This window comes from Camellia sinensis, chromosome 11, assembly GCF_055761805.1.
Source record: "Camellia sinensis isolate YWXY chromosome 11, ASM5576180v1, whole genome shotgun sequence".
In the NCBI taxonomy this organism is placed as follows: domain Eukaryota; kingdom Viridiplantae; phylum Streptophyta; class Magnoliopsida; order Ericales; family Theaceae; genus Camellia; species Camellia sinensis.
The window spans coordinates 150,284,537-150,308,508 of record NC_138971.1 but is presented as its reverse complement, the minus strand read 5'-3'; the positions used below and the strand labels follow the sequence as shown (position 1 = coordinate 150,308,508).

The window sequence follows — 23,972 nt, the reverse complement described above, 5'->3', positions numbered from 1 at the left end:
GTGCGATTAATAGCACTCAAACAAAACATCGTTGTATAAATTTCACACTTTCACATTTTACATGAATCTACACAACAAACATTGCATATTAGAATATGCCCTATGAAAGACCCCATCTCTCACTCTCTCAAAGTGATTCCACCAAACACATGGATGAATCTTCCCTGATATAGCTGCCAGTGTGTCACGGGTTGCCTTGCAAGGCTAACTCCGTGACGTTTCGCTCACGGTGGTGTGGCCATTTGAGTGCTCAAGAATGGCCATTGGAAGTGCCCCAACGTGGCCTAACATTGGCCCTAAGTAGCCCAAGGCATGTATGCCACTAATAACCAGCAAACGGCAAAGCCGCAGTCCATGCCAATAGCCAACCAGTCATTATGACTCCTCAGACATGTATGATGTTTCCTCCTGCCAGATGGAAAATTGCTTAACAAGCATATATAAGGGGGTATGGTGTGCTACCTACCTGCCTCCCCGCCCAAACTGAGCTTGAAGTGAGCAACCTTGGGGCAACTCAAGGGCGAGCTTTAGGCATCCAGAGGGGTGTCTAGAGTCTCCACGTGGGTTTGGGAGCCCCGTGGACGGTGCACTAATGTAAGCACTGCGCGTGTCCTCCCGAGGGGAGGTCCACTACGTTGTTTCCATTATGCCACGCAATATGGTATCTTTGGGATTCGTTTTGAACCGAATGGGCTATCGAGGCACCACTGAAGGCCTCGTGTGCCAACTCTAGTCCTTGGTTTGGGTTCAACCTTGCACGAGGGGATCCCGTGGCTTAAGCTAAGCGGTTGGAAGGCGACACCGCATATGTGGGCTATCGAATGAAGGCATCAAGCTATGCAATGACTACGTTCATTGAGGGACGACATTATGCTACGAGCAAGCTACGGATTAAGACGTCGCCTTACTCATGCTACGCGTTGGTGCAACGCTAAGGTGCGCAATGGCCTTAGGCGGAATCTAGCACACGTGTTGGCACGAGGACTACGCCGTGGGCAAGAGATTGACCCCGGTGGCTTGTGGGCTTCGCATGATCAAGTGGCCATCCAATATGCATCTATTGAGGCATGCTTGACCCTACGACACTTCGGGATGCTTTTAAAGACCCAACATGCAACGTTGGCTTGTCGGCTAAGTTGAGGACCTTCACTAGCACATTGTTGTGTGGCTAGGCACCTTGATGACATAAACTTAAGTTGGGCGAGCACCTTGCTTGAGGTAAGCTTGGCGCTATGAAGCGACTTATGCCGTGCTTGGTGCCCTTGAGGCGTCAAGCCTACTTGTGGCATCCGGGTGAAGACGGAGCTTCCTTGTGAAGTTGTTTTTCTCGACAAAGCATTGGGGCCTAATGTTCAAACGGGTGAGACCATCAACACTCGATTTGTCAATGAGCTATGGCGGGCTTAAACTTGGTGGAGTTTGAGCGCCACACGAGCAAAAATTGATCCGCTGCGCCTCTAAAGGAGTCGGCCCGTGACACAGTGCCAAGGTAAGACCTATTATACCCCAAAAATAATGTTACGATGTAACAGTGAAATTCATTGGTGACAAAATATAATTTTCTTAATTAATATACACACACATGATGGCGGTAGCACCCGAAGCAGCAACAGCTGGGACCCAACTCTTCTGCCTTGAGCTACGACGGTGGTAGTTCTGGTGGCGGCTGAATTTCATTTTCAAGGCTTGCTTCAACCTTCCGGTGTTCTTAAACAAGTGCCACTCTGAATGGACAATCACACACTCTAGTAGTGGCACGGGGTACCTCACATTATCATAACAATACGAATAATACATATATCTTTCTCGAAACCAACTCATGGCCTTGCGGCCCTCCAGGGTGATGGTGGCGAATTCGGCCGTCTCGAGGGCAGCGGTCTTGTCGTCGCAACTGGCGGAGGAGGGGATTTGCTGGATGGGGTCAACAACACAGCTTTGGAGGACGAGGTCTTTGTAGGAGGAGATGAAGGGTTGGTAGGCGTAGTTGACTTTGTATTTGCCGCCAGAGGTGGCCCAGATGGTGGCATATAAGGACATCGGCTTTGATGGGTAGTCGCTGCCCATGTTATCGTTGCGCAGCACCTCCCTTATAGGAACTTCATCAATGTAGAATCTGAATTTACCCCAACTAATTAGTATGCAATGGATATCTGAATTTACACCAAATAATTAGTATGCAATGGATATGGATTCTGTGTGTTATTTGGCCTTGTGGCCAACCAACCATATAGAATCCGAATCTATAGGTTACGAAGTAAAAGATTTATAGGAAAAGAGATAGGCCACACAATAAATACATGTTGTGGGATACACATTGGAGTAAAAACAAAATGAGATTATAGATTATAATAGGAAAAAAAAGAAGTTAGTAGTGTATGATTATAATTTTAGATTATAGCTCATTTGACCAAAAAAAAAAAAAGTTGAAATTTTCTTAAGTTACAATCAAAAAACCATTAAATGAATATGAACAAACTAATCTCATCTTTTTTGCCTTAAATATAATTTTTGAGATTGTCGCGGATATTTATACAACAAAAAAGTTATCCAACAACTTATTTAATCAAAACATGTTTAACCTTTTTTTTTACAAATTCTGAAAAGCTACACTAAAAGATTTACAACATATTTTAAATTAGAAGATCTAAAAAGCTAATGAGACCAAAGAAGGGCATTGACGTGTACTATTGTTAGATAATGTCTCAATGGGACTACATAATTAAATGTGGTGTTATCATTTATAAGAAACCTACAATTTAAGTGATTCAATTTAGTTAATAGGCTTAAGGGTATATATGTTATGGACCTAATATGTAGATACTAGTTGTATAATTTCTATTTCTATGAGGGGCAGAAATAGAAATTAAGACATATTGGTTAAAGTTGGTTTTCATTCCTTTTGAACTTCCACAACCTTTCAGTTTTGAAAACCAATTACAACCTTTAAAAGGTTATGGTCCCTATTCCTTCCCAGGTGAAAAATAAGAACACTGCCATTTTTTCCTAAATCCTCTCAAGGAGAAACATAAGGCACCAAAGGGGAAACGATTAGAAGGCAATAACATAATCAATAACAAAGAGTTCATTGATAATCACGCTTCCGTTTAACCGTTCATCAATGGATTCAGGTATGTCATTTTGTCTTGATTTCTTGATAATACACATGGTAAATGATCCAAAGTGCAAGGTTTATGTTCTGAAATTTATGTTTACAATTGGTATCAGAGCCAGCATATCATGTGTCTTATCAGAATTGATATGCTTTATTCATTCTATTTAGTTTCCTGGAATCAGATTCTGAATTTTCTTATGGATGTAAATTCTGTTTTTTCCTGTTTTGTTCTGTGAAAATGGCAATCTGTTTTCTGGAATTGTAAAATGATTCGGTGGGCAGTTTTTTTTTTCCTCTCAAATGGATGAACATCATGTATTTATATATATATATAGATATATCTTGCGATTTGATCGGTTTAATTTTGAACATCATAAAAAAAAAAAAAAAAAAAACTATTTGTTTTTGGACCCGTCAATTCTATTTATATATGTATATATATAATTGGAATTGCTGCAGATTATATAACATATATGGGGTCACAAATTTAGAAATCTTTAAATTTAATGTTATTTCATACAACGTCTACAGAAATTTAATTTTCTAACATTCTCAATATAAGTCAATTCAAACAAGATGTCACAAAAGTGATCTCTCTTGTCTAGATTATTTTATATGAAATGTTTTGAAGTTCATGTCTGTGTATCTCATGCGGGTATTTATCGGTCCAAAGACATGATTAAGACTTGGCAGAATTACATACACATTTTGTGGTGATAAACATGTGCCAATTGTCAAGAAAACCTAATGTGAATAATAAATCCATCAAAAGATAGATTTGTTATTTGACATAACTTATTGTCAATGTTTGATCATTACAACAAGAATACCACTTACAGTTAATATCACTACCCAAAGGCTTGGTATTAATGTTGTGCTAGGTATTTTGAGGATGTTGAGTTTGGGGGGAGAAATCCAGTTAGAGACATTGTCTTTGAGGAGGAAGCAGGAGTAATCCCACTTCTTACTACTACTTTTGACCAATCACAGGTTCCTGTACCTGTCATTGCTCGAGAAGTAATTTCGGATCCTCAACCAGACAATGTTGTTCAAGATAATATAGTTGAAACCCCCATTCAAGATGAGGTAATTGTTCCTGAGGAACAAACTCTACAACCTCAACCTCAAGAATCTGTGCCATTAAGGCGATCCACCAGAGAAAGGAGATTTGCATTTTCAGATGATTATATTGTATATCTCCAGGAACATGAGGTAGAAAATGGAATGTCGAAAGATAATCCAATCAACTTTCGTCAAGCCATGGAAAGTTCCAACTCTCATAAGTGGATAGAAGCCATGAATGAAGAATATAAGGCACTGCAAGACCACTTAAGTTATATTGTGACAATAAGTCTGCAGTTTTATATTCCAATAACAACAGGAGCTCGACAAAATCAAAGCATATTGATATCAAGTTCCTAGTTGTAAAAGAAAGAGTGCAGAGTGGACAGATTTTCATAGAGCACATTGGGACAAACTCCATGATAGCGGATCCACTTACGAAGGGACTACCACCCAAGGTCTTTCATGAGCACACTGCTCAGATGGGTGTTGTTCTATTTGAGAACATTCTGGTTTAGTGGGAGTTTGTATTTATATTACTGCTTTATGTCAGCCTTGAGTTTTATCTATGTAATTAGATTAATTTCTGCAGAAATGAAATATTCATTTTATTACGCTCTGTTTGTCACGCCCCAAGCTCCGTGACAACGCCGCACACTCATTTAAGTGAGCATGCAAGGCTAAGAGTCCAACACATAACCAACATTGTAAAATACTCAAATTAAATCCCTAAATATCATAATGCTAAAAACCATACAAATAGATAATTCTTATCATATGAAATTGTCCACCAAGTCCACTAATAAAAGAAATAATAATAATAATCCAAGTACTTAAATCATAGTCCTATTCTCGGCACTCCCACAAGTAAAAACCCCGCGCAGCTCTACTCCTCAGAATCTGAAAAATAAAATAAGGGTAAGCTAGACAGCCCAGTAAATAACCAACCATCACTGTTAGCTGGATCAAGTATACAAAAAAAATAGTAGATAACCAATAAATATATTTTTTTGCTACCATTCAATAAATGAACAATTATTTTGTAAGATGTTTCGTAGCTGAAAATAAACAGTGTAGCAATACATTTTAATTGAAAAGACAATGAGGTAATTCAATGAAATTTCGTTGTTCAAAATTGATGGTTCGATATTCAAATGGTTCAATGATGCAATTCACAAAACCCAAGTCTTGGTGACTACGGTCACTTAGCCCGTGACAAGGCCCAGAACCACACGTAGGCCGGTGGTAAAGCCCCAAAAGAAACTAGTTTCTGTGCCAATAAATAACCCCCATTGGCTAGGGTCCAAATCATAGTCAGACTAGAGTGATGCTCAGAATTCAAACAATACACAACTTTTAAATAAAAATATTCGATATTTTCAGAATAAACATTTGGTACAATTTTCAGAATAGTTTCACCAAATATTCGAATAATTTTCGTAATAATATTCGATGTTATTTTATACTTGACCCATATTTTATTTTAAGAGAACATAAAGGTTATAAATAAATATTTATGATTTTAAACGATTTGATACGAATGAAAATGAACCAACAGTGATAGAGGGTTACTTACCTTCAAACAGCTAAAATAATATTTTCCAAGCTAATCTCAATTTATCAAGATCCACCTCAATCTCACAAACCTAATAAAATATTACACCGCATAAACAATTATTATGTGCATCCATTCATCTCTTCTTGTAACAACAATAAAATAAATTAACCCAATTGCCTATTGAGAACTCCCCCAATTTAGCATCAAAACAAAGCCATCACGGTTTCGGAAATTCTCAACCCATATTATTCTATTGTTGTTTATATACACGTAACAATTTGTAATTGCTTGTAGTCAATCGTGTATCCCACAAATACACCACCATTAAACTTAACCCATCACATATCGATTTCAAAATATGAACCACCCAAATGGGATGCAAAATACACTCTAAAATTGAGCAAAATTGAGACCCCCAACATAGACTACATCAATATATCTATTTAATCATATATGCCCATAAAATCATCTATTGATATATTAACACTAAAATCATAGATAGGAATACAATAAAATAAATCTTACCTAAGTGATGAATAAAGCAAAACCACCACTCTTATGAATCCTCCCTCTTCCTTGGTTTGGGTTTCTTTTCTTTAATTTTAAACTTTTCCAAACCCTTGCTTGCTGCCTTCACCTTCAACTCTTCCAAACCCTTTCTGCAGCACAAGCCTCTCTTCTCTTTTTCTTTTCTTTTATCTTTTACCTTCTCAAACCCTAGCCGCCTATGGCACAATTCATAGCCTCTGTTTTGTTTGTTTTCCAAGACTTAAAGCCACAATAGGTGGACTTATTAACCTAATTTCTCAAAGTTACAAAATTAATAGGAAATATAATGCCATCTCATAACTAATTCTTTGATATTAATAAATGACTCATATAAGTTAATTTAATTACTAATCTATCCAATAAAATAATAATATTTAAAACTTGGGTTTTACATCCTTCCCTCCTTAAAAGAAATTTCGTCCTCGAAATTTGACATACCTGATGTCTCAAAAAGTTGTGGATACTTTCGTTTCATTTCATCCTCGAGTTCCCAAGTTGCTTCTCTTTCTGAGTGATTACTCCATTGAGCCTTAACATAGTGGATGACTCGATGCCTCAAAACCTGTTCCTTCCTATCAACAATTCGTATAGGGTGTTCCTCATATGTCAAATCCTCCTTAAACTGCAACGGTGCATGATCAATCACATGACTAGGATCCGATATATGCTTCCTTAACATTGAGACATGAAAAACATTATGAACTCCAGCTAGTGAAGGTGGTAGGGCAAGTCTGTAAGCTACCTCACCAATTCGATCTAAAACCTCATATGGTCCAACAAATCTAGGACTCAGTTTACCACGAACACCAAATCTCATTACTCCTTTCATAGGAGACACCTTAAGGAACACATGGACTCCAACCCCAAACACCAAATCGCGTCTCCTATTATCTGCATAACTTTTCTGTCTACTCTGTGCAGTGCGAAGTCGCTCTCTAATAAGATTGATCTTGTCCACTGTTTGTTGCACAATCTCAGGCCCTAACAACTTCCTTTTGCCCACATCATCCCAATAAATAGGTGATCTACACTTTCGTCCATATAAAGCCTCATATGGTGCCATCTGAATGCTCGCATGATAACTATTATTATAAGAGAATTCCACTAAGGCCAAATATTCATCCCAAGAACCTCCAAGATCATTAATACAGGCCCTCAACATGTCCTCAAGAGTCTGAATAGTTCTCTTAGACTGTCCATCACTTTGAGGATGAATGGTCGTGCTAAAATTCAAACTAGTACCCAAAGCTGCGTGCAAACTCCTCCAAAACATAGATACAAATCTGCTATCTCTGTCCGACACTATGGTCATCGGAATACCATGCAACCTCACAATCTCTTTGATATACAATTTTGCAAACCTCTCTAAGGAGAACCCTACCTTAAAAGCTTGAAAGTGAGCGAATTTGGTCAATCAATCAATAATAACCCAAATAGCATTGTTACCACCTTGGGTCCTAGGCAACCTTGTCACAAAATCCATAGTAATATGTTCCCACTTCCACTCGGGAATAAGAAAAGGTTGTAACTTACCTGCAGGTCTCTGATGTTCAACTTTCACTTGTTGACATACCAAACATTGAGCAACATACTGAGCAATTTCCCTGAACTGTGAGCTTCTCTAAGGATTTCTCTCTTGAGCTCTAAATCATTAGGCACACATAACCTCCTTCCAAATCTCAAGGTTCCATTTTTGTGCATACAAAATTCCATCTGTAGCCCTATTTCCATTTCAGCCTTAAGTTTTTGCAACTGAGGATCTCTTCCTTGAGCGTCTTTAATTCTATTAATCAATGTGGGTTGAACCCTAAGGTTTGCCAACTGCGCTCCATGGTTGTGCCATCTAATCTCAATATTCAACTTTCGCAAGTCCTCTAAGATATTCTTTTGGTCAGTGATCAAGGTAGCCAAATTACTTGGGGTCTTTTTACTCATGGCATCAGCCACTGCATTGGCTTTTCCTGGATGATAATTGATAGTCAAATCATAATCCTTTAATAGCTCCAACCATCTCCTTTGCCTTATATTCAATTCTTTTTGAGTGAAAATATACTTTAGACTTTTATGATCAGTGAATATCTCACATTTCACCCCATACAGGTAGTGCCTCTAGATTTTTAATGCAAACACCACTGCAGCCAACTCCAAAGCATGCGTAGGATAATTCTGCTCATATGGCTTCAATTGCCTAGACGCATATACCACTACCTTATCATTCTGCATCAGGACACAACCCAAACCCATCTTTGATGCATTACTATAGATGGTAAAACCTTCATCTCCGGACGAAACTAGAAGTACTAGAGTAGACACCAATCGACTCCTTAGATCCTGGAAACTCTTCTCACAATCATTAGACCATTCAAATTTAACCCTTTTTTGTGTTAAACGAGTCAAAGGCATAGAAATTTGGGAAAATCTCTCAACAAACCTTCTATAATAACCTGCTAAACCCAAGAAGCTACAAATTTCAGTGACACTAGTAGGCCTATTCCACTCTACCACCGCCTCCACTTTCTTAGGGTCAATAGACACCCCATCTCTAGATATCACATGACCCAAAAATGATACACTCTCCAGCCAAAATTCACACTTCTTTAATTTAGCAAATAATTTCTTCTCCCTTAATATCTGCAACACTATTCTCAGATGTTCTTTGTGCTACTCTTTACTCTTCGAGTACACAAGAATGTCATAAATAAAAATTACCATAAACTAATCTAAGAAGGGTTGAAATATTCTGTTCATTAAATCCATAAAAGCAACAGGCGCATTGGTCAACCCAAATGACATCACTAAAAATTCATAATGCCCATATCTAGTTCAGAAGGCTGTCTTAGGTATATCTTCCGCCTTAACCTTCAACTGTTGATAGCCAAAACGAAGGTCAATCTTAGAAAAGACTTGTGCTCCTTGCAACTGATCAAATAGGTCATTTATCCTAGGCAAAGGATGTTTATTTCGAATTATCACCTTATTTAACTCTCGATAATCAAAGCAAAGGCGAAAACTACCATTATTCTTTTTCACAAATAAAACGGGCGCACCCCAAGGAAAAACACTAGGCCTAATAAAGTCCTTATCTAGTAACTCTTGTAATTGTTCCTTCAACTCTTTCAACTCTGCTGGGCCATTCGATACGGAGCCCTAGAGATAGGACCCGTGCCGGGTATCAATTTGATGACAAACTCAATCTCTCTATCTGGTGGCAACCCCGGTAAGTTGTCAGGAAAAACATCGGGAAATCCCTTTACAACTAGAATATCCTCTAACTTCAATCCAGTCTCATGAATATCTCTCACAGATGCAAAATAACCCTCGCAACCATTCCTCAACAATCGTCTAGCTTGCAAAGCTGAGACTACCAAAGGAGGAGTGTTAAGTCCACTACCCAGAAAACAAAATCCTAGTTGATCAGGAAACTGAAATACTACCCTTTTGCCTCGACAATCAACAGAAGCATAATTGGTTTCCAACCAATCCATTCCAAGAATTATGTCAAAGTCCCGCATATCTAAAACAGTCAAGTCTACAAGCAATCTCCTGCTATCTGTACTAACCACACGAGATTTCCCAATGTCTCCTCATGTTCCATTGCAACCTATATGCATCAATAATAAAACTTCATCTTATTCTATTCTCAAGTCCCTATAACATGTAAATAAAATTAACATTATATCAAATTATAAGCCTTCCCAATACTATATCTACCCAATCTCACCACTATTTTATACCAGCCTTTAAAATTATAACCTGACTCTGATACCATAAAATTGTCACGCCCCAAGCTCCGTGACAACGCCGCACACTCATTTAAGTGAGCATGCAAAGCTAAGAGTCCAACACATAACCAACATTGTAAAATACTCAAATTAAATCCCTAAATATCATAATGCTAAAAACCATACAAATAGATAATTCTTATCATATGAAATTGTCCACCAAGTCCACTAATAAAAGAAATAATAATAATAATCCAAGTACTTAAATCATAGTCCTATTCTCGGCACTCCCACAAGTAAAAACCCCGCGCAGCTCTACTCCTCAGAATCTGAAAAATAAAATAAGGGTAAGCTAGACAGCCCAGTAAATAACCAACCATCACTGTTAGCTGGATCAAGTATACAAAAAAAATAGTAGATAACCAATAAATATATTTTTTTGCTACCATTCAATAAATGAACAATTATTTTGTAAGATGTTTCGTAGCTGAAAATAAACAGTGTAGCAATACATTTTAATTGAAAAGACAATGAGGTAATTCAATGAAATTTCGTTGTTCAAAATTGATGGTTCGATATTCAAATGGTTCAATGATGCAATTCACAAAACCCAAGTCTTGGTGACTACGGTCACTTAGCCCGTGACAAGGCCCAGAACCACACGTAGGCCGGTGGTAAAGCCCCAAAAGAAACTAGTTTCTGTGCCAATAAATAACCCCCATTGGCTAGGGTCCAAATCATAGTCAGACTAGAGTGATGCTCAGAATTCAAACAATACACAACTTTTAAATAAAAATATTCGATATTTTCAGAATAAACATTTGGTACAATTTTCAGAATAGTTTCACCAAATATTCGAATAATTTTCGTAATAATATTCGATGTTATTTTATACTTGACCCATATTTTATTTTAAGAGAACATAAAGGTTATAAATAAATATTTATGATTTTAAACGATTTGATACGAATGAAAATGAACCAACAGTGATAGAGGGTTACTTACCTTCAAACAGCTAAAATAATATTTTCCAAGCTAATCTCAATTTATCAAGATCCACCTCAATCTCACAAACCTAATAAAATATTACACCGCATAAACAATTATTATGTGCATCCATTCATCTCTTCTTGTAACAACAATAAAATAAATTAACCCAATTGCCTATTGAGAACTCCCCCAATTTAGCATCAAAACAAAGCCATCACGGTTTCGGAAATTCTCAACCCATATTATTCTATTGTTGTTTATATACACGTAACAATTTGTAATTGCTTGTAGTCAATCGTGTATCCCACAAATACACCACCATTAAACTTAACCCATCACATATCGATTTCAAAATATAAACCACCCAAATGGAATGCAAAATACACTCTAAAATTGAGCAAAATTGAGACCCCCAACATAGACTACATCAATATATCTATTTAATCATATATGCCCATAAAATCATCTATTGATATATTAACACTAAAATCATAGATAGGAATACAATAAAATAAATCTTACCTAAGTGATGAATAAAGCAAAACCACCACTCTTATGAATCCTCCCTCTTCCTTGGTTTGGGTTTCTTTTCTTTAATTTTAAACTTTTCCAAACTCTTGCTTGCTGCCTTCACCTTCAACTCTTCCAAACCCTTTCTGCAGCACAAGCCTCTCTTCTCTTTTTCTTTTCTTTTATCTTTTACCTTCTCAAACCCTAGCCGCCTATGGCACAATTCATAGCCTCTGTTTTGTTTGTTTTCCAAGACTTAAAGCCACAATAGGTGGACTTATTAACCTAATTTCTCAAAGTTACAAAATTAATAGGAAATATAATGCCATCTCATAACTAATTCTTTGATATTAATAAATGACTCATATAAGTTAATTTAATTACTAATCTATCCAATAAAATAATAATATTTAAAACTTGGGTTTTACAGTTACGTATTGTGAAGTATTGATCTCAATAAAGTTAAGTAGGACCAGTTGGAAATAGGCATATATGGATCACATCACATGTAATTTCCATGCTACGCATCCATGATTGATCTATGTCATTTAGTTGTATTAGTATACGTGACCATTGGTGGGTCGAGTTACGATTGATGTAACGAAGACCGCTTTGATCCTATATTAATATAGTTAATGGACAAGATTGTTTGGATACCTCAAGTTATGATAACAAATTTCTGAGCTCACTAAAGTTAAGCACATTTTTCAGGATACATGTGTGGTCCAGTGGGAGATTGTTAGATAATGTCTCAATGGGACCACATAATTAAATGTGGTGTTATCATTTATAAGAAGCCTACAATTTAAGTGATTCAATTTAGTTAATAGGCTTAAGGGTATATGTGTTATGGACCTAATGTGTAGATACTAGTTGTATAATTTCTATTTCTATGAGGGGCAGAAATAGAAATTAAGACATATTGGTTAAAGTTGGTTTTCATTCCTTTTGAACTTCCACAACCTTTCAGTTTTGAAAACCAATTATAACCTTTAAAAGGTTATGGTCCCTATTCCTTCCCAGGTGAAAAATAAGAACACTGCCATTTTTTCCTAAATCCTCTCAAGGAGAAACATAAGGCACCAAAGGGGAAAGGATTAGAAGGCAATAACATAATCAATAACAAAGAGTTCATTGATAATCACGCTTCCGTTTAACCGTTCATCAATGGATTCAAGTATGTCATTTTGTCTTGATTTCTTGATAATACACATGGTAAATGATCCAAAGTGTAAGGTTTATGTTCTGAAATTTATGTTTACAACTAAAACTTTCCTGGAAAAGAAAAGAAAAAAGAAAATGAAATGAAAAGCTTACATGATGGATTTGGAGGTCCAGAGAATGGTGTAACGATGAAACTCTTTGGTAGGAACTCCAAGTCCAATTCTTCATGTGTTTTCTCGAATACATCTCCATTTGATGTCTGTTCATGTCAAAAAAGAAAAAAAAAAGAAAAAAAAAAGAAAGCAAACAAGAGCATTTTTTTTTTTTTTTTTTTTTTTAGGAATAACAAGAACAATTAATTATGCATAATGTTAATATCATTATGGGGACTAATTAATATAGTTTTAAAAAATTAAGGAAAAACAACCTTTTTTGCATGGATTTTAAATGTTATACATCAATGATTGGCTATCCATTTTCTTTACCCCATTTTTATTATCACTCAATACAAAATAATAGATTCTACCTGTATTTATTTATTCAAGTATCACTACTTTCATTCGTAAAAGTGTATTGTTATTTAGACTAAAAAATTAGACTTAATGATATGATATTCTATTAAAATATTTAAGTCAATTTTATATCTCATTTATTTTTTAATTATCAACTAATCATCTTGTTGACATATCACTAAGTTTAGAAAGTGAATTTATAAAGTAGATTTATATATTATTTTTCTTATATACATTTACATCACTTTGGAATGGATTTGGGTGGCTTCTGATTGTTGTGCAGCTAAATAGGTCCATTTTGGGACTCATTTCGATAATCCGAACCGTTCACATTTTAGAATATATCAAGTAGAATATACCTGTAAAAAAATCAAGTTAATTGAATATCGTCTATCATTTCATCCACTCACATTTGTATTCATTTTAATATTTTAAATTATAATTGTTATTTATTTTTGTAGATACAAATGTGAGTGGATGAAAGGGTTAACGATATTTGATGAACTTGATTTTTTGCAAGTATGTTCTACTTGATGTATTTTAAAATGTGAACGGTTTAGATTATCAAAATAAACTCCCAAAATATACTTATTTGACTGCACAACAGTAACTGTTGTCCCTTTAGAATGAGCAAAATAAAAATTCAAGGTTCCCTAGTATTATATGAGAGGAGTTATTGGGTGTTCTTGGTACATTGTTTCATATTAATTATAAAGGGACACTTGTCCAGTTGTCTCCAAAAGGAGACCACAAGATAGTAAATAAGTGCACTTTTTAAGTTCAACTAATAAAACCTAAGTTGGAGCACCATATCAGCATGTACAAGGAGCAAACAATAAGTTTTTCATTATATGAAGTTTGTACAATTTATGGGTTTGTAAGCAACAAAAAAATATATAAATATGAATTTTGTTAACATGTACCTTAGAGCACATAATAAGGAAGTTCAAAAGTATTATACATATTTTATTACACTTTTACGCATTGTTTTGGAAAATAAGTTAAAAGTTAATTTTTATTAACTTTTTTTATAAAAAAAATATGTAAAAAAATAAAAAAATAATATGACTCAAAAACTCTTTGCCAAAAGAAGCCAAAATATTTTAACCTATTAACGAAACCCTATATATAAAGGATCACTTACATAAAATGCAACCACAATACCGGCAGAGTGATTGGATCGCAAGTTGATTTTTGCACTGAACAGCCCATAATTGTAGTAGTCCGGTGAAATAAAACCAGACCCTAATTGAGGAACAAAAATAGTATCATGACTTTAAATATCAATGGAAAATTTTCACTTTATAGTTTTGAAAACTAATTATAAATAAGTGATAAATTTTGTATGTATTAGTAATTAAAATATAAATTTTATCATGATTCAGTAATTAGTTTTTGAAAATTTCACTAATTGATAATTTCTCTAATATCAATGGATGTTTAAAAAAAATCAATTTGATATATCAATCAACCGTTAATATGTATTCAATTTTTGCTATTTTAATATTGATGTACTCAACATTCTCATAATACATATATCAGTCGATTCTCAATGCATGTTAATTCATAAACATTCATGAATCAATTAACAACTGATATGGCCACTTTGATTACTATAATTTATATATATATATAAATATATGCAACTGAAATTTTGAACATATTCACGAGCCTAACACTTGAATTTCTATGCATATCACTGAATACTTTCTGTGTGTGTCAATTTCTGACCACATTGCCAATCAAGCACTCAGCTGAAGAATACTAGCAGAATAGATTAGGCCCGAACGATTTGTCACAAAAAGAAGAGATTCCAGTGGTGGTTCGTCCACCCGGGGCACTCAAAGATAGCAAAAGCGCTTAACTCACTATTCAGAGCATAAAAAGCATATATTAGACCCATGAGGGTGCCTCTCTTTTATACCCAACACAAACCTAGTCCCAATAGAAACTTCACTTCAATAGACTTAGAATTATTACTAATATTGGACTCCCAGTAGAATTGGGATAAACTCTCTAAGAGTTTTATCTTTATCCAAACTAAAGTCCTCTCCCATTCTAGGACTCTTGTCCTTTATCCGGGATAAACTCTCTAAGAGTTTTATCTTTATCCAAACTAAAGTCCTCTCCCATTCTAGGACTCTTGTCGTTTATCTGCTTATCCCAGATTCCAGTATCTTCGCAGATAACCTCGGCCTAGCCGAGATGATCTCGGCATCATAACCAGGACACGTGGCACCTCGGCTGTCACTTCGATGACACCTCGGCCACGTGTTGTCATTCAAAAATTATGTCCCCATAACTGTCCCCTAGGTTCTATTACCTCGGCATCCTGAGGTGATGGAACCTATATCATTCCTTTATGTAATCATGATTCCGGTTTAATTTCAGCTTGTAAATTTTTCTTAAAATTTCAACAAGTGTTAAACACGACCTCGGTTTAACTTCAACTTGTAAATTTAAATTTCAACAAGTGTTAAACACATTCTCGGTTTAACTGCAACTTGTAAATTTCCAAGTCCCAAGCATCATTCTCCAGCCCTCTGCCCCCCACGTGTCTTCCTCGACCCTTGCATACTTCTCAATTCTGGCCATGAGTTCCTCCATGCTCTTTGGCAGTGTCTTTGCCAGTGATTTTCGAAGCAGGCAGTCATCTTTCAGGCCGTTCTTAAAGGACACGACCGCCACCTCTTGGTTGCATCCTGGTATTCGGTTGAACACCTCGTAATACCTCTTGGCATAAGCCCTAAAGCTTGCATCCTCACTGATTCTCATGGCCATAAGGGAGTCCACCCTTAATGGTTGTAGTTTGTTTGTCACAAACCTGGCCACGAACATCTCGGCTAGGCCTTCTCAGGTTTTCACAGTTCCTTTCGGCAACTTGTGAAATCATTCTGATGCAATTTCCCCAAAGGACGAGGGGAACACCTTGCAGAGCAACGGTTCGTTCCCGGTGTATAATGCCATCGAGTTCAGGTACAAGCCAACGTGAAAGTTCGGGTCCGACTTACCATCGTATATTTGGAATCTCGGTATGTGGAACCTTTTCGGGGCCTCAAATTTGTCCAACTCTACCGAGAACGGTATCCTCGGCTTGACCGGAGAGGTCACCTCAGCATCTTGCCGCTTTCTTTGGAGGTAATCCCTCAGATCCTCCTTGGTTTGTCCAGAAACTCGGCTATCTCCGGATTTCAGCCTCTTTGGTGCACTACTTCCAGTGTCATTGTGAGTCCTTTTGGACCTCCCTCCATTGGTCGTGTCAAAACAGAATTCTTTCCCCTAAACATCCTGATGTTCTTTGGTGCAGGTTTCGTTTGTTCGACGTGTCTTCTGGGATTCTCCATGCCCGACCCTTGGTCCCGCCATATTAAGGGACTGCATGAACCATTTTCTGCCCCCATTTCTGGGCACTTTTCTTGGCTGCTGAAATCGGTGTATCTTGTAACGGGAACGGTGGCTGCATGACATTGTTCTGCATCATGAAATTGACGACCGTTTGCAGGTCCGCCATTCCCTTTATCTTGTTTTCTCTCCGTAGGCATCTACCTTTCCGTACCTGGAGGTCGTCCTCGTTATAATACCCGATCCGGTTCGATTTCTTCGATACGCCGCCCTCCTGGCCGACGTCCTTTCCTCCGTGATTCTTATCACAAGTCTCTTCGGTGCAGTTGTCTTTTTCGATGTCAAGGTCAATGTGTTTCTCGCTTCCAGTAGGGGTGTCGTCCTTAACCTTCTCTTTCTGTCCGTCGTTGGCCATCTATTCTCCTTTCTTTCCTACAGACAGCGCCAAATTGTGTGTGTCAATTTCCGACCACACTGTCAATCAAGCACTCAGCTGGAGAACACTGGTAGAATAGATTAGGGCCGAACGACCTGTCACAAAAAATAAGATATTCCGGTGGCGGTTCGTCCGCCCGGGGGCACTCCGACGATCAAGTCAGTTATCTCTCAAAGATAGCAAAAGCACTTAACTCACTATTCAGAGCATAAAAAGCATATCTTAGACCCATGAGGGTGCCTCTCTTTTATAGCCAACACAAACCTAATATAGCGATCCCGGGTTTACCCTTGTTGTACAGTGATCCGGACATGTGTCCGTGGATGATAGTAGTTGATTATTACCTGGTGTACATCATTTCTTACTTTGTATTTGAGTTATAGGATGTGTTGGGCAGATTTGTTATAGGTTGGTTGAGATTAGAAACCAAAACTAGTTGCCCAGATTCTGACCTGTCCGCTCGAGCGGGGGTTTTGGCGCTCGAGCGGGAGTTTCACCCATCCAGTATCTCCTATGCAGTGTTCGACGCTCGAGCATGGGATTGGCCGCTCGAGCGGGATTGTGTGAGTGCCGCTCGAGCGGGGAGTTGGAAGCTCGAGCGGGAGACCTGTCTGCAAAAGTTCTGGGAGTGTGTATCCGCCGCTCGAGCGGGAGTCTGTGAGCGACGCTCGAGCGGGGCGACTTTTATATAAAGCCGAGATCCGACTTTTTTGTTCACTTTTCAACATCCTTTCTCTCTCTTACTTTTCCAAAAAGCTATTTTGAGAGTTCCTCACACTAGAACCCTAACTTCTCTCTTAGGATTGATCTAGTAGGAGTTGTTTTCTCACCTTAGGCCTTTACAAAAGTTGTGTTGATCGTCGAGGGCTATCTTTTAATCTGAAAATTTCGGGATTTGGAGCATTTCCGTTTCTTCATCTCCTTCGTTGGGTCCCATTATTTGAGGTAGGGATAACCTACTCCATCTTATGAACTTTGTCTTTGAATTTTAGCATTTTGATATGTTGGGGATTGTTGGGTAATTTTGAGAAAGTTTGGGCCTTGTGTAGTTTTACAAAAGTTGGGGTTTTAATCATATAAAACCTAAATGCATGTTGGGCATGGAAAAATGAAATTAATGTTAAAACATTAATGAAAATGGAACCTAAGAGTTGTGATGTTAATTATGGAATATGCCCTAATTACATTGGTTAATTAATTTGTATAATTAATTGTTGGAAATGAGGAGTTGTATTGAGAATGTTAAAATGTTGATATATTATCCATTTGTGCATTTATTTCCTGCTTAGAAATAATTGCTTTGGGCTACCGGTGGAGGGTAGTGTTGATTGTTGTAGACAATGCATGATGATTAGGCAAACTAAAACTAATCAATTGGATGTGTCATAGAGTATGACGGTTGATAGAATACATTAACTTTATGTATCTGTGGATTGTGCATGTGACCAATGTGTTTATATGCATTATATGTAGACGATTGATAGAATACATTAATTTTATGTATTGATTGATTGCATATGTGATTCTGTGTTTATATGCATTACTTGTGTATGGGAGGAGATGGGGGATGTACTCCACAGTTTAGGGGAAGATGGGGGATGTACCTCTAAACCGGTTAATGGTTACGGGAAGATGGGGGATGGACCCAGGGATGCAGCTCATATGCTCACCCATTGTAGTATTGGAATGTTGATACAGCTCATATGCTTATCTATTGAAGTGTTGATACAGCTCATATGCTTATCTATTGGAATGTTGATATAGCTCATATGCTTATCTGTTGAGGTATTGATATAGCTCATATGCTTATCTACTGAAAAGTTTGTTTGATTTGATATAACACTAAAATGTATATCATCTTTGTTTGCGAAGTATGGAAGTAGTTTATGCGTTATTGATACAACACCAAAATGTGTATCCACCTTGGATTTCGAAAGTGTTCTAGTGATGAACTATAATCTCATCAAATGTTTTGGCCAGAGTACTGAGCCTTGTTTTCAAACTCAAGGTTGAATAAGAAATGAAAAGTGAATTGTAACATAGACTTGGCTGTCATGGAATTTTTATAAGATGTAAATGGAAGCGTAAGTATTGACTATCTATCAGTTGCTAATCTTTTAGGCATTGTTCATAGTCGGTTTAGTATATTTCTACTGGGCTGTGGCTCACCCTATATGGGAACATCATTTTCAGGTACAGGTAGCACGCCACCTCTGAGGACATAGCTTGGAAGGCTAGAGGCAGACATACTTTTTGTTGCCTTATTCTTTCTTGATTGTATCACATATAGATTTGAGCCTAGAACTTAATGTGTATTTAAGCTAGCACCCTCTTTTGTAACCAAGTGTTAACTTGGAAAGCTGTAAGCCCGTAAGGCATTTGCTTCTGTTGTAACCATGTAATACTTTTGTAATGAAATACTCTGATGAATAGATGAATGTGGACTTTTATGTATCAATGCATGTCTCTATATGGATGTGTTTAATGTTGTTATTTTGAGGGCGTTACACCTAATCCCAATAGAAGCCTAGCTTCAATGGACTTAGGATTACTGCTAATTTTAGACTCCCAGTAGGATTGGCATAAACTCTCTAAGAGTTTTATCTTTATCCAAATTGAAGTCCTCTCCCATTCTAGGACTCTTGTCCTTTATCCACTTATCTCGGATTTCGGTATCTTCGCAGATAATCTCGGCCTAACCGAGATGATCTCGGCGTCATGACTAGGACACGTGACACCTCGGCTGGCACTTCGGTGACACTTCGACCACGTGTTGTCATTCAAAAATTATGTCCCCACACTTCCCATAATACTATTTACAATTATGATGTACATATATTTTATATGTAGAGAAGAAAAAAAATCCTAAAGTTTAAGTTTTGTAACAAAATAAATCTTAAAAGTTTAATTTTGTCAATTTAAACTCCAATTTTTTAAATTTATTTTTAATTTAAACCATCAGTTTATTTTCATTAAGTAAAACTGTCAAAAATATATATATATTTAAGCCATTAAACTTCATGTAGATTTACAAAAAAATGTCTAAATTAAGTTTAGTGAGTAAAATACTTTTTTTTTGACAAACTTACTTAACAAAAATAAACAGATGCTTTAGATAAAAAAAAAAATAAAAAAATTTAAATGTTAGTTTAAATTGACAAAATTAAAAACTCAAGTTTATTTACAAATCTCAAATTCTAATTTTCTTTTCTTCCCCCGTATGCCTTGTTTGGGAACTTAGAGTTTTAATAGAAAGTCACTTATCAAATCATTCTCTTTACTTCTATACATTTTTTTTCGTAAAAAATGGGGAAAAGAGGGTGGAGTGGCATACCGGACAAGCGGTTGAGGAGGAGAGAGACAGTCCAGTCATCGAAGGATCGGAGGATGTTGAAGTCGTTGAAGAGAGGGTTGTAGCCTTCACTGAATGTTATGGTTGACAGGTTGTTGAAACCTGCTGCTGCTGATGCCAAGTTGGGTATATTACACAAGAATAAGAGGAGAGAGAGGGAAGGAGTTATTGTTGTCCTAGAGAGAGAACAACGTAAACGATCCATTTTGTTTGTGTGTTTTTTTTTTCTTTTTTTCCTCTGTTTTTGTTCTTTTTAAGGTTTCTCTCTCCTCCCATCTGTTTCTTCCATTACAAGCTTTATATAGATAACAGAATTGGAAAATGCCAAGTGAGAAACAAGGTCTCGGTGTTTGATTGGCTACTATGGTTTTTATTTTTTAATGACGAAGATACCCTGTTGATTGGCTACTATGTAATTTGTTACATCCATAGCCTTCCATTTTCATTGGTTTTTGTTCATATTTATTTACAGTTATTGAATTATGTAAAAAATATCGAGGTCCAAAACCTAATATAAATGACAGATTTTGAATAATTTGAAACAAGGGAAAGATAATATTTAAGGTTTGGCTTTTTTCAGTCTCAGATGTTGTGTGGATTTGTGAATTTGTGAGATATATTATAAGTCTCAACAACTGCAAAAGTAAAGATTCTTGACTCTTCATGAGTAAATTCTTCATCACAGTGGAACCAAATTGCTCATGTGATCATATCTAAAACATTATATCTTCAGATTTTGAACGATTTCAAATCTGACTTCAACCCTCTATATAAGTAGCAACTCAAAATGAATAAAGTATTGTAGACACCCCATTTTTGACCGTCCTCAAGACTTGGACGTCATCGTTTGAACACTCGATGATCATCCTTGTTCGTGTTCGTCTTGAGTTCCCGGAGGTCTCGGCTACGCGCCCTGCCTCAGGATCTCTCGACTCGACTATTTTGTGTCTGGTTTTGCACCAAACACTTGTTGTTTTGCTTCTGAGGGTGGGAAGTAGCTTGTAGGCCATCCCCACACCTCACCGGCCATGGCTTGAGGCCACCGACCTTGTTTCCTTGCCACTGGCCATTGGTGATGGCCGATCGGCACTATTGATGGTCGGTCAGCATTGTGTTTGGCCGGCCGGCCACTGTTTTGATCAATCGGCCACTTGTCCTGACCGAGACCTTTTCTTGAGGGAGCTTGACCCTTTTGAACCTTTTTTTAGCTTCTCCAAGAAGCTTGACCTTTTTTTAGCTTCTCCAAGAAGCTTGACCCTTTTTAGCTTCTCCAAGAAGCTTGAACCTTTTTTTTAGCTTCTCCAAGAAGCTTGACCTTTTTTTTTTTAGCTTCTCCAAGAAGCTTGAACCTCTTGACCCCTTTGCCTAGCTTCTCCAAGAAGCTTGGCCCTTTTGTTTAGCTTCTCCAAGAAGCTTGGCCTTCTTGGCCCTTTTGCTCCAAGCTTCTAAGAGAAGCTTGGCCTTTTTGGTCAAAGCTTCTAAGAGAAGCTTTGCCCCCTTGGTTTCTCTATATAAGGAGAGCCTCTCCTTCCATTTTAGGGGTTAGAAGAATCTGATATATATGACATATATATCACTCCCTCTCTATATCTCCCTCTCTCTCTCTACATTTGGGTGGGTTAGGGGGTCCAAAAGAGTCTAGTTTTTGGCCATTTGAACTACAACTCATAGCCACACACCTCCATCATCACTTGGAGGTTCTTGGAGCTTGTTTTCAGAGGTTGAGGACTGGTTTTTGAGACCTAAAGGCTGCTGGTTCTTGCTGGTCTTCAAAGGTAACTTCTTACCCTCTTTATTCCCCGTTTTTGCACACCCTTTTAGCCTATCTTGCTTTCGGATTTGGGCTTTGTGTATAGCATAAAAAAGTTCTGTTTTTTTGTGTTTGAGATACTTCATTAAGACCACTTTTGTGTTTGGGGTCGTTTATCCCCTCTTAGGCCTTATTTGGCCCCATTTTGTGCTATTTTTGGTGAGTTTCGGGACCACCTTGTTTGGGCCTCCTCACCACTGAAATCTTGAGGAATTTTAGTGGTGAGGATGGTGGTTTAAGGTCTTAAGAATGAGAGGGTCATCCCCTCTCCTTGTTATCTTCAAAAAGTGCCATTTTAGCCTCATGTGTGAGCACATTTTTTAAGTTCATGTTGGCCATGTCTTAAGTGTTATTTGTGCCTATTTTTCCACGATATAGCACTGTTTTTACTTGGTTTAGACACGCCACGCTTGCCTTGCATACTTGTCTTGTAATGCCATGAAATTGCCTTAACATGTATCTAGCATTTAGACCACTATGCTTACTTGTTTTGGCTTAGCTTTGTGAAGCTTTTATGCATGCTTTAGTGTGCTTGAGGTCTGTTTTGGGTCATTCGGGTCATCCATGCTTTGCTTTGTATAGCTACCATGTAACCCCCCTTGGCTTGCCTTGAGTTTTAGACCATTGTTGCATGCTTGGCTTGTCTTGTTTACTTGGTTTTACACCTTCTATAACATGATTTCAGAGCTTTCTATGCATGCCATGTATCCATGTTTATCATCTTTTAAGTGTGCTTAAAAGTTGCTCTTTGGTGCCTAAGTGTTGGACCTTGTGTGCATGCATGCTTGGATGTGTTTTGGCCCTCATTTCCATGGCATTTGGCCACTGTTTTAGGCCTAGTATAGGGCTGCCCAAATTAGCTTAAGTCTACTCTTTACATGTTGTTACATGTCTTACACTTTGCATGCTTCGATTGCATCATGTCTTGCATGACCACTAGCTTGCATGCTTGTTCGTTGTTTGCTTGTTTGCATTGCCATGTTGCATACTAGCTCACATGCCTAGGATGCATTGCATTGGCATGCATGCTTGGCCTCTTGACTTGAGTATGATAGAGGTTGAGTCCCATTGGTTTGCTTATGTGCATTGCATTCCATATCAAAAATGCACACTTGATTCTTTGGGCCATCACGCATTGAAATGCGCGATTGATGGTCCGAGAACCAAGGAGCGTATCCCTTTGAGTCACTAGCATGATAAGGGATAGGATTGGTGCATACATTGCTTGAATTGCATTGTCATGTTGTGCCTTGCCTTCTGTTACTGTCAATTGCAGATTCTGCAGGAACTTTCTGCCGACCGGCAGTTTCCAGTGCCGATCGGCAATCCTTCCTGGGCCGATAGCTTCACCAACGGCCGGTGATCACACACCACTGCCGGTGGCCATTCTACTCAGCCGGTAGTGTCTCCTTATGTCCAGGGAAGAAATTCTGAGACTTTGGCAGTCTTCAAAGAGGCAGAGCAGGGAAAACAGAGGCAGTCTATGCATGGCAGTGCACTTCCGAGCAAGATCTGAGCATCCGCGCATCGAACCCTCTTCCCGAGGCCCCTGTTATTGCTTTTCTTATGCTTAGTTAATTTGTTAATTAATTAGATGATTTGTAATAATTAATTAGCTTGTAGGTTAATTATCTGTAATATTTATTTGGTCCCTCCGAGCGAGGGCGAATCTGTAATAAGTGTGGGTGAGTGTGTGCATGTCTTCCAACCCCCACTTTTTTCTCCCTTTTACTTACCTGCTTATGATGGTTAGTAATAGGTCATGTTTAATTTAGCATACCTTATACTATGCATGCGTGCATCATTCATCAGTATTGCATGCACCGGGCTCGGTACATCATGCTAACTGCATT

At 37.6% G+C, this 23,972-nt stretch overlaps 1 pseudogene across 1 annotated transcript; it reads right to left on the bottom strand.

Moving 5' to 3' along the window:
• Positions 1–1,537: 1,537 nt before the first annotated feature.
• Positions 1,538–20,637, bottom strand: LOC114295889 (putative xyloglucan endotransglucosylase/hydrolase protein 30; annotated as a pseudogene). Its single transcript, XR_014344789.1, has 4 exons — positions 20,292–20,637; positions 14,336–14,424; positions 12,821–12,926; positions 1,538–2,113 (listed from the first exon to the last, which is right to left on the bottom strand). The product of XR_014344789.1 is annotated as a putative xyloglucan endotransglucosylase/hydrolase protein 30 (transcript).
• Between the last annotated feature and the right edge of the window lie 3,335 nt (positions 20,638–23,972).